The 12,835-nt window shown below is 41.1% G+C and overlaps 1 non-coding gene across 1 annotated transcript; it reads right to left on the bottom strand.

The window, feature by feature from the left end:
• Positions 1 to 433: 433 nt before the first annotated feature.
• On the bottom strand, positions 434 to 508 carry Trnas-cga (transfer RNA serine (anticodon CGA)). Its single transcript has one exon. It is a non-coding gene; the product is annotated as a tRNA-Ser (tRNA).
• Between the last annotated feature and the right edge of the window lie 12,327 nt (positions 509 to 12,835).

Here is a 12,835-nt window from a genome sequence, read left to right as displayed (position 1 = left end):
ATATATATATATATATTACTGAAACTGATTTAAAAACTTAATTTCACATGCACACACATGCAATCCTAGAACTAAGAGTGGTTCACGCACCTCTGGTCTGCTTTGACCATACAGCTCCCTGTGACAAAGGCTGTACGTATATTTACTGTTGCTAAAGTATGTGTTTTATGTTACCAAAAATCTTCACACGAGTTCCTTAAATAACCTCAGCTTAGAAACTAACTCACAATATTGTCTCATCTAACACATGCAGTTAATCATAGCAAAAAAAACTGGACAATGGGTCTGAAACAAAGAATGCAAATGGTACCAGATTTACCTGCCCAAAAGTGCAACAAAATTCCGAAAAATTCTACCCCTCCCCCTCTACTTGTCATAGTTGTTATCCTGAAAATATAAGAAACATTGAAACTTCCTGGCAGATTAAAACTGTTTGCCCGACCGAGACTCGAACCCGGGACCTTTGCCTTTCGCGGGCAAGTGCTCTACCAACTGAGCTACCGAAGCACGACTCACGCCCGGTACTCACAGCCTTACTTCTGCCAGTCTCTCGTCTCCTACCTTCCAAACTTTACAGAAGCTATCCACAGTTTTAATCTGCCAGGAAGTTTCATATCAGCGCACACTCCGCTGCAGAGTGAAAATCTCATTCTGGAAACCTCCCCCAGGCTGTGGCTAAGCCATGTCTCCGCAATATCCTTTCTTTCAGGAGTGCTAGTCCTGCAAGGTTCGCAGGAGAGCTTCTGTAAAGTTTGGAAGGTAGGAGACGAGAGACTGGCAGAAGTAAGGCTGTGAGTACCGGGCGTGAGTCGTGCTTCGGTAGCTCAGTTGGTAGAGCACTTGCCCGCGAAAGGCAAAGGTCCCGAGTTCGAGTCTCGGTCGGGCACACAGTTTTAATCTGCCAGGAAGTTTCATATCAGCGCACACTCCGCTGCAGAGCGAAAATCTCATTCTGATAAGAAACATTGTTTCTAACTATAGGGTTCATTAACATTCATACCAATCTGCATAAAAATATTCGGAGCACACACCAAAGTCAACTATTCAGAACAGAAAACTGCTCAAATTGCCAGAATCAGGGTACCTATAAAGGACGCCACCATCCGGTCAATGGCGCGGGTATCCCGCTGCTTCACCGGCCAACCCTAGTCCAGAATCTCCACTGTTTTTGAATAGAGGCACTCTTCGATTTACTTTAGACAAGCAAGAGACTGGTCAAAGATTACCAGTGACTACACATGCACTATCCATGGCTTCCTGCACCTGCCACCATGCACACACAAACCGCCCAGTCACAAGTAAATCATAAAACAGCTCAAATGAGGACATAAGAATCAATTTTGATAGGATAAGCAGATTGAAATTATAGATTCCACATCATGACCTACTTCGACCACCAGTAACCAAGTACGAAATACATATGCCAAAATCGTGTTCTCACAAGATGAACGATATTAATAAAGAAGCTAAGGTTTTAGACGTACGATCTCAGCATTACAGTAAAACAATATCTATGAGTGTACAGGGTAAATGGAGAATTAAATACTCATGAATAATATCAACAGATTTTTAGAAAACTGGGTTTCACGAAGTTAAAGTTAAAACGGGTTTTGATCAGAATTTAATTACGGTCAAGACTGTTTTAAATTTGAATTTTAACAAATTTTAAGATCGCTGACTATAATTTCAAAAGTTTAAAGAAAAAACTAGGTCGAATGTTCGCAAGATCTCTATAACTAACGACAAGAATAAGTTGGTTAATGTCGTTAATACCTATTCCGCCCCCTTACTTCCTTATTCATCAGCTTTATTCGTCCCGAGCAATACGTTTGCTGAGGCATTCCAACTAGTAGTGTCGTAGTCCACACAGCGCTACGTACATTAAAAAAAATTATGTCGTATCTTCCGTCGTAATGCCGCTAACGATGTTTCCAGTAATCCCAACAGCAATGACATTGGTTGTGACTGGTGTCTGATTCATGAAGAAATTATCTAGTCCCAAGTAGTCAATATAGCACCCTTTATTAGGAGTAACATACACTGGAAACACACAAGGTTACAGAATGAACCACAATTAGGGTATTGTCTGATAGTTTCTGTACAATGACTCTTCATACTTATAAAAAGGATTACTCTTCGGAAGTAACTTTCCGTATTTCCTCAGTACTGGAATGAGTTACAGGGAGAGATAATAAACTACTGGCCATTACAACTGCTATACAAAGAAGAAATGCAGATGATAAATGGGTATTTATTGTACAATTATATTACACTAGAACTGATTTGTGATTACATTTTCACACAATCTGGGTGCATAGATCCTGAGAACTCTGTACCCTGAGCAGCCATCTCTGGCCGTAATCACGTCCTTGATACGCCTGAGCATTGGGTCAAACAGAGCCTGGATGGCGTATACAGGTACAGATGCCCATGCAGCTTCAACACGGTACCACAGTTCATCAAGAATAGTGACTGGCGTATTGTGACGAGCCAGTTGCTCGGCCACCATTGACCAGACGTTTTCAGTTGGTTAGAGATCTGGAGAATGTGCTGGCCAAGGCAGCACTCGAACATTTTCTGTGTACAGGGAGTCCCGTACAGGACCTGGAAGATGCGGTCACGCATTATCCTGCTGAACTGTAGGGTTTCGAAGGGATCAAATGAAGGGTAGAGCCACGGGTCGTAACACATCTGAAATTTAACGTCCACTGTTCATAGTGCCGTCAATGAGAACAAGATGTGACCGAGACGTGTAACCAACGGCACTCCATACCCTCACGCCAGGTGATACGACAGTATGGCTATGACGAATACACGCTTCCAATGTTCGTTCACCGCGATGTCGCCAAACACGGATGCGACCATCATGATGCAGTAAACAGAACCTGGATTCTTCCGAAAAAATGACGTTTTGCCTTTCGTTCACCTAAGTTCGTCGTTGAGTACGCAATCGCAGGCGTTTCTGTCTGTGATGCAGCGTCAAGGGTAACCGCAGCCATGGTCCCCGTGCTGATAGTCCATGCTGCTGCAAACGTCGTCTAACGGTTCGTGGGCCGGCCGCGGTGGTCTCGCGATTCTGGGCGCGCAGTCCGGAACCGTGCGACTGCTACGGTCGCAGGTTCGAATCCTGCCTCGGGCATGGATGTGTGTGATGTCCTTAGGTTAGTTAGGTTTTAGTAGTTCTAAGTTCTAGGAGACTAATGACCACAGCAGTTGAATACCATAGTGATCAGGGCCATTTGAACCATTTTAACTGTTCGTGCAGATGGTTGTAGTCTTGCAAACGTCCCCATCTGTTGACTCAGGGATCGAAACGTGGGTGGACGATCCGTTACAGCTATGCGGATAAGATGCCTGTCATCTCGACTGCTAATGACACGAGGGCGTTGGGATCCAGCACGGCTTTCCGTGTTACTCTACTGAACCCACAGATTCCATATTCTGCTAACAGTCATTGGATTTCGACCAACGCGAACAGCAAAGTCGCGATACGATAAACCGCAATCACGACAGGCTACAATCTGACCTTTATCTAAGTCGGAAACGTGATGGTACGCATTTATCCTCCTTACACGAGGCATCACAACAACATATCACCAGACAACGCCCGTCACTGCTGTTTGTGTATGAGAAATCGGTTGGAAACTTTCCTCATGTCAGCACATTGTGGGTGTCGCCACCGGTGCCAACCTTGTGTGAATGCTCGGAAAAAGCTAATCATTGGCATTTCATAGCATCTTCTTCCTGTCGGCTAAATTTCGCGTCTGTAACACGTCATCTTCGTGGTGTAGCAATTTTAATGGTCATTAGTGTACTTGGTAAGTAGCGTCACTTTTTTCGTCAGTTATACTTGGGAAGTAAGTGAACTTTGATCGATAGATGCAGGCTGGTATGATGTAAAGGAAGGAATTACATTTGGTGAGTAACTGTCCGTTACTCCTGGTTGGCCTTCGGGTCGATGTCGAACTGCTACCAGAAGGGCGCTACTCTGACCTGCGCAAATGCTCTGACAGACGAGTCGCTGTGCGCGGGCGGAGTTTCCCAGAGCGATTGATTGTGCTCTGACGGATGAACCATGGGCACGGCCTGTATCAGGCACAGCGCTTAAGCGAATGCTGCTGCCGACGTTTAAACAGCCAGGTGGAATACGACACGCTTTAAGCGCTCAGTGCTCCGTCGGTGGTGAGACTGGCGTCTCGCGTGCTGGATGCGGGATGGGGATGGGGATGGGGAAAACTGACCGTTTAAAACCGATAGCGGTAATCTTGTGCTGAATAACTGGTATTTTTCGGTACTCATTTCATGTAGGTTATAACAGGTATTTCTTTATTTTTTACTAATAGCCGAATTAAAAACCGGAATATCAGTTCGCCATAGTCGTAGTGCTAAAATTTTTAGTTTTTTAATAAACCTTGAAATAATGCGTTATTACACGATCTTTAAGCGATTAGCGCTATTTTAATAACAATGCCGGCAGAAACGAGCAAGAAAGACATGGCAAGGAATTGGTATTACTTTGCTGCTATTATAATATACCTGTTGCCGTGTGTCATGGCTCAAGGTATGCGTGCACGTGCAGTGTGCAAGGCTTCCTCCATAACCTCTCCCCCCTCCCCCCCCCCCCCTCAAACAATAGTTTCTCCCTGTGGTCGCCGGACGTTCATTGAATTGCTCAAAATCACCAACCGTAATCAGGAAACAGCTCAACTCATGACGTAAAAATGGAGTACAATGCTTTATTTGCTTTAACAGATTAAAGATTTATTTGCCGTTTCTATGAAATAATAAACGAGGAAGGAAATTATGGTAACAGTAATCAATTTTAAAATACCTTCATGGTTTGCAATAGAAATGGAAAGTAGCTGATCTGCTGTCTGTGTGTACATAATATGGCATTATCGGCTCATATCCATTGAAAACTCTCAGATTAACACGAAAAACAGATTTCTTCTACCTCAGTTTTCACTCTTTAGCACTGACGAATCGTGAAGCCCAAATAGTGGTGTGATCCCCGATTACAGCCTGTTGTTTCAGCTGAGTTTCACAAAAATTGAAATCAGTGGAATAATACTACAGATATTCTGTAGTATATTTTGAATCCGCCTATCTTGAAACTGAGAGAGCCACATTTTTCAGTCTTTTTTTGATATCTACGTTTATTGCAAGAAATAAGAGAAATAAAAAACCGAAAATCTGTAATTTCAGAAACCGGTTATTTCGAATAGTTTTAAGAGTCAGTTAAGCTTGCATGGAAAGAAAAACAATACAATCAAAAACCGGTAGCTTCAGCAATAACTGTCTTCCCAACAGCGGGAGGCTGGATCCGACGGCTTACTGGAGCACCGCAACCCGCATGACGCGTTTGTATGTCTGGTAGCAGAAGCAGTCGGCGAATGGACGTGCACACAGCGAAAGCGCCATGCGGGCGTAACAAACACTCTGAATTTAATTCAGTACCACCAGTACTACGGCCCCTACATTCTAGAGACATGACTGTCTGAGAACTCAAAGAATAAACAATAAAATTCAAATAATGGAAAAAGAATAAAATGTGTACGTTGCCATTGCACTACGCAGTTGTTTCGGCGGAGAATTCAAAGCCCTCTCACATCAACCAGCAGAAAACACATTATGCTGGTAGGCAGAACCTGAATATGAGTGCTTAGATGGCATACTGTTAAGGACACATGGTGATTTAGAACAATGGAAAAATCGTTTTTCTGTATTACTTTATTAAAATCTAAAGTATTTTCAGTTTCCATTAATATATGTACTTTATTGTTCTTAGAAAGGTAAATGAGGAATGTATTGTAAATTATGGAGTCACAGTCATTTGCGACAGCACATTACCATTATTTAAATTATAGAAAAGAAATAGCATTTCACAAAAACTGAAAAATCTTTCCTTTCAGCGATTCTCTTTGGGATATAGAGCATTTGTATAAGTTGCTAACACTTCCGGTTTCCACCATCTGTAAATGATAATCTTTGCTGCTATTTGCTTCCGCTATAGTGAAGTGTTCTCTTTATGACCCACCGATACTAACAGCGTCTACAGGCGGTGGAGACTCTCACTTCTGCTGTCCGAGATGCAATGGCCTACTCCATTCCACATACTAAACTACAATAACGCTCAACAGCCCTGTCCAAGGAAATCCTAGGCCTTATCTCAAAGAGGAGTCCCTTCAGGAGTTATTGGCAGCGTACCAGGCGTCCGTTCTATAAACTAAACGATAACAGACTCCAAGTACTAATACGGGGATACCACAAGTACTGGAGTGTCGATGAAAGCCAGACACCTCACCAGGGAGAAACATCACATTTCCAGTCTACAAGGAACAAACGGCCCTGCATAGTCTGCGAAGGAGAAGGCAGAGCTTATGATCATAACACTTGGAGCGTCCTTCATGCCAAATCTGGCCCCTTCAGACCCAGTTTTCACACTTTAGATGCTGGTCTCCCCGACGGATTTGTCGGTCTCATACATTCGTATCTCACGAACAGATTTTTCAACACTGACGTGCAGGGCAAACAGTCGACACCAGACATTATTCAAGCTGGAGTACCCCTGGGAAGCATTAAGAGGCCCATTTTATTCAACGTCTACATTAATGACTTTCCAGCAAGCCATCTGCGCGTATGACACTGCCATCCTTGCGCAAGATTGGAAACCGTCTACTACAGATGGCACTCGGAAATGTCGAGCCTTGTTTAAAGCCACATTTGCTGGATGGTCGTGGATATATAGCAAAAACGTAGATATAAATTCAGAATATAAATAAAGAACTACATAAGACATTAATTATGATAAGCCGTTGCATCGACGGTGGCGCGCAACCTCTGAAACATTAGCATAGTTACACAGTTCGGTTGTCTTGCAGAGAAGACGGCACCTTTTTTGTTCTGGAAGCCGTCCTGATCAGACGCGTATCTGCCATCGCTGCAGATAATTATTTGGCACACCGCCATTATTATATATTTTGAGACGCAATCTCACTAGGTGTATTCGTAGTTGCACACAGCTACAGAATTAATGTAAGTGTCTATGTTATTTAATTTAGTGTTATATTCAGTGAATACAGTTATATTATTTAATCTTGTGTTCCATTTATGTTGCAAGCTATTGGTCCACTTAAATGGCGTCTTAGCAAGGCTAAAGGTTCAGTGTTACAAATTATATAATCATATCAAAGATTCAGTACGAACCAAACCTTTGGAATTATTCAAACTACGAAGTACAATATTTTCAGAAAAATCATTCATGGTATAATATACATTGTATGAACCTTACACAAAGAGCCATTGTCACGTGTGAAAAGTTTGTATTAAACTAATAACATACTATTATATTTGCTTATTATTATTTGTTTGTTTTTCGATATTCTTAAATCAGACAAGAAAAGCCACGATAAATCAAACTGGCGACCATGACAGAACCTTTTATTCTATTTGCTACATTGTTTTTCTTTGTTGTATAGATAATGGGATCACAGCTGATAAACCACTGGCATTGAATATTTGTAAGGACTAAACAAAAAGACGAACCATTGAAACTGTGATGAAACCTGATATCTACACTGAATACTTGGATCCAAGGTAAGACATCGTACTTTTACATTAGCACGGTAGTCCAAGTGCTTTCGGTAATTGTAGCTTGGTTTCTAGCTTTGTCAAAATATTCCATAAGCGTAGCAGTAATTCCTGCGCAACATTACATATTCCAAATTAAGTTTATCAGACAGTTTCTCACAAAAATTGTATTATACCGTTCCGCAATGGCCGAATTGTGTCATGTGCAACACGAAATAGCGAGCAGTCTTTGATATTAATTTTTTCACTATAAGTTGCAATTCTTTCTCAGTTAAGCCAACATTGTTGGCATACGGAGTTAATTTCATGAATTCACTCTCAAGTGAGTTTAACGATTTTTCTTGCTATATACACTACGTGCAGCATGATGGTAACACATAAACAATTGGCAGAAATGGAACACGACAGACCACAAATGGTTCAAATGGCTCTGAGCACTATGGGGCTTAACATTGGAGGTCATCAGTCCCCTATAACTTAGAAATACTTTAATCTAACTAACCTAAATACATCACACACATTTATGACCGAGGCCGGATTCGAACCTACGACCGTAATGGTCGCGCTGTTCCAGACTGAAGCATCTAGAACCGCTTGGCGAAACCGGCCGGCGACTGACAACTGACACAAGCCGAATCCAGCTTGGACATTGAACAAAACACTGACAATGACTCTAGAGTTGACGACACAAGCAATGAGTAATCAGCAGTTAACTTGCTTTCAGTTTTGAAATATTGCCAATGTGTTTGACACTATTGTCAATCAAATGACTAAAAGCAAGGAAGACACCGACGCACATATGTTATCAATACATACTCAGATGAATGAAAATAAAAAAAAGGCATTAACGAACACATAACAGTTTTAAAAACGCGACATGACTAGATTAAGGCTGAATTAAGAGCAGTAAAAACTTGTAATGATACTTTGTGTGACAGTGTAGACGAGATTAAGACGAGACTGAGCGGCTAAGATATTCCTAATTGAACTTCCATGTGGAAAAAAACCACAAAAGACTTAACCCTAGCATTACCAACGTATTTTTTGTTACATGTAATACCAACGGGGGGGCCTCAAAGGCCCATAAAGAATACCACAATTTATCTTATCATAAATCAAGTTTATTTACTTCTGATACCTCTAATAACAGTTCAAAATGCTTAGACATTGTTTTTGTATACTGGATAATAAAAGATGTTATTATAATAGGAATAAAATGAACAAATCACGAGATTCAGTTTACATATTTTTAGGAGTAATGTTTCAAAATAGTGTTTTCTTATAAAAACGACTTTTTTAATTCGATACACTACAAGAAGCAAACAAAATTTACTGTCTCATTCTGCAACGCACTTTTCACACAACACTGTCTTCCTGCAGTGTTTCCCACAGACGTGTTTGTGGCACTGAGAGCAGGTAACAGTTGACTTTCAGAGCTTGTTGTACTTCATCTTTTTAGATGCAGCTTCTTGGCAGCATAGGTGGCACTGTCCACGTGTTCCTGGTTCTGCTGTTGAGGATGATGGTTCTACAGAGCAGCTGAGCTTCCGTTGTGTGATGCTTTCCATTGCCATTATTACTGGCGTCTGAAGTCCATACAAATTTTGTGCCCGTTTATCTACTTGAGATCTTATTAGTTCGAGACCTAAGTTAGTGATAAAAACCCTTCTGCGGTTTAGCAAATTCTTTTTCCAATTCGGTAGGTTGAGGAGGAGGAGTGAATATGCATTTATTGCTGCTATGTCAATGAGTGTGTAGAAGAGGGACAAAGGCCATCTTCTTGTTCCTCTCTTTGTGCTGTAGTGTCTTGCCATCTGGTCTATGGTGTCCACGCCTCCCTTTGTAGAATTATAAAAAAGATTTGTGTTAGTCTTTTTTGAGTCTTCATTCAACACCCCTTCTGAGTGATAAGTTGAAAGCATCAAGAGCAGTCGCTTTGGCTTCTCACGGACTAGCGTTGATGCAAGAGTAACTGGTGGCCTCTGTGTCTGAGGGTCAGTATGAGCAAAGATGGAAGAGTGTAAACTGCGGCCAGTTGTAGTCTTCAGCTCTTCAGGTACGTGTCGTCTGTTAGACTGTAGGGTGTCAACAAGTGTGAGGTGAAATTCATTCCATAGAGTCTCAGCAAGCTCCACTGAAGTATAGTACCGATCTGTGCTAACATTACGGCCTGATTTTTCAATAGGTTTTATTAGTCTCTTTACAATTTCCAGCGGTCCATTTGAATGCTGTGTATTTCCTGACTTGCCTGTATAGATGTCCATGCTGATCACATATCTAGTCTCAGAATCAGACAGCATTCGAATTAGAATGCCCTATTTTCCAGGTTTTTCTTTTAGAAACACCTTGAATGGACAGCGACCACGGAACAAAGACAACATCTCATTCACTGTTGCATGTAGACCAGGAATGAAATACAATGGAAGTGAAGAATTGAAGCTTTAAAAAATTTCCCTCATTGGAGCAAACTAGTCAGTCTGGCGACGAATATCTCTTGTGTTCTTATCATCAAACCTCAATATTTTAGTCAATTCGAAAAATCGGGTACAACTCATTGATCCATAGTATACTTGTCGGCCCTGAAGCAAAGACCATAAATCTTGGACAGGTATCTTATTGTCATGATTTGAACCCATGATTAGCAAGAGTCCTATATAACAAAATAACTCATCTTCATCTGTGTGCTGAATACCTAGTCGACAAGCCTCCTCATTTGAGTGTAGTTTTATTAGATTCATAATTTGAGGTGTAAAAAAGAGCTCTATAGCCTCTTTCGGAGACGCAATTCTTCCTTGTTGTCCTAGCCCCATTCTTTCTCGCACTATATTTTGTACAGAACGCCGATATTGTCGAGATGGCTTCGTAATATACTCTCGTCCACTTTTTGCAATGAATTTATCACATTCCGTATCATTACCATCTGGTGGATTGGCTTCAACCTCATCTTCATTCTCAGACGATGAATCAGTTCTAATTTCTTCCACATCATCATCCCCTTCAGTTTCCTCTAAATCTGATTCGTTCAAAACTTCTCCTAGCACTCTTTCAATGGAACTATCACGTAAACGTTGTCTACTCATGTTGCTGGTTCAACAGCAGCAGAAACACTGAAAATAACAATGGTCCGCTTCATAATAATATGTCTGAAGGCAATAATGCCAAAATTCGTTTCATGGTAAGAATTTGAAATGAAAGACTCAACCTCGTAAATCTTTCATTGCTATTACCAACGGGTGGGCTTCTAAGGCCCACAGAGAATTAAATCCAGTAAATGAATTTTAATTACATTTTTATTCCGAAATTCTGTAATGACTCAATAGTACATTCAATAACGAACAATTACCTTTGCTTTCAAGTTCATATATCAAAGGGTGTGGATACAACATAGAAAAACTGAGTCAGTGGGCCTACGAGGCCTCCCCGTTGGTAATGCTAGGGTTAAACGATTTTCAAACTAAAATAAAATATTTAAATGCTACACGCGAAGCTGTTCCCACTCATGTGAAATCTTCTCCGTCAATGACTCAATAAAAACACGCATTACTATAAGTGAAGGCAACGTTAACACTAGGGATAAACAGTTTACAGGAAAACAGCAATTACACAGTGACAACCAATTTGCAAACATAAATAAAGAATTTCATTACTGGGTTGATCAGAAAAATAAATATTTCGACCAATGTATAGAGGAGAAGTTACCGTCGCTTGTGCACGAAAACGTAGCCGAATTTGTTAAAAATAGTGAACATATCATAGCTGAGGCTGCTCGATCCACATCAGCAGGGCAGAAACTACTAAAAGATGACATACTACCGGAGATCAGTAATACTAATAATCAAAGAGCTCACTTTGCGAACGAAAGCAGATTTATGTATGACACGTATACTCCATACACAACACACACCTCTCAGCAACCACTGTACACACCCGTACACATTTATGTGCAATACATTCCTTTCCATTCACCAGCCGATCACCACAATATATACAGTGAAAGCGATCGACACTACAGTGCCAAAGAAGAAGAAGGTCTGATTAAACATAGGCAATTTCAACCTTTCATCCCAGAAAACATACTGCACAACATGTAATTTTTCTGGAAGCATTCAAAACTGCGTTCCCAAGAGCATGGTGTGACCCAAAGAGAATTTCTTACGTTGTAGGTTACTTCCAAGGTGACGCAGCTGTCTGGGCTTGTAAAGAAGCCCATTGATGCGTGACATATGAGAAATTTGAAAGAGCTTTCTCGGTCAAATTTTGGTCGCAATCGGAACATGAACAAAGGAAACAGACTGTGGAACGAGAACCTTTCAGTGAGAAACACGACAATTTTCGCCGATATTTGAGAAATATTTGAATATGTGCAAATTTCTTGATGAACCGGTAGCTGTGCGCGCTATATTGCGAGTACTGAAAGCTAAATTACCTTTTAACATTAAAGAGAAGTTACTGCACATTCCAGACAATGATGCAGAATATTTTCTGACTGTGCGTGATTCTGTTATGTAATATGAGGATCAACGTTCCGCACGGCAAAACAGCTGCCACAATGCTTATGTCAGTGGCATGCAAAACGCGCAGGCTAGCCAATTTAATTCTGGCGTGCCGGCCGCTGTCGGTTACATAGCGCAACAGGATGAAACCAATGCATGTACCAAAATCAGCAGACACACCTCATAAAGAGCAATAATCATAACATATCACACACAACAAGCGACAACCCACACAAGAGGCGGTTCAACAATAGTAACAGAAATAAGAGAAAGGAAAACAACAAAAACTCGTACAAAAACAGAAACAATTATCAGTCTGTACAAAATCAGCATTAAAACTGGAACAGTAGCTACGGTAATGCGTAACAATGTACTGGTCCACCAGCTCAGTAAATCAACACAGGTTCGTGGCAAATACCGCCACAGCCTGTACATAAAATGTGGCTTTCCCACCAATCAGCAGGTAAGTGCTCAACCACAAAAGTCACAACAAATTGGAGAATGGACTACGCTAAGGCAATCATAGTACAACTGTCAAGTGAAACTCCACCTCCGCCTATATCATCACCTGCACCAATTACGACGAAGTCAAGCTAAAGGCAGTCACTACTGGATCCCAGGTCGTGGCTGAAGAAGGTTTGGTTGCCGACTTATCAAGTAATTGTTTGATGCACCTAACGATGAACAAAACAATGATTATGTAGCAAATAGTTTTAAGCATCAACCACTGTTATTTATAAGCTACAATCATG

Source organism: Schistocerca gregaria, chromosome 3 (genome assembly GCF_023897955.1).
Source record: "Schistocerca gregaria isolate iqSchGreg1 chromosome 3, iqSchGreg1.2, whole genome shotgun sequence".
In the NCBI taxonomy this organism is placed as follows: domain Eukaryota; kingdom Metazoa; phylum Arthropoda; class Insecta; order Orthoptera; family Acrididae; genus Schistocerca; species Schistocerca gregaria.
Note: the sequence above shows the minus strand (reverse complement) of the source record. Positions and strands in the feature narration are given on the sequence as shown.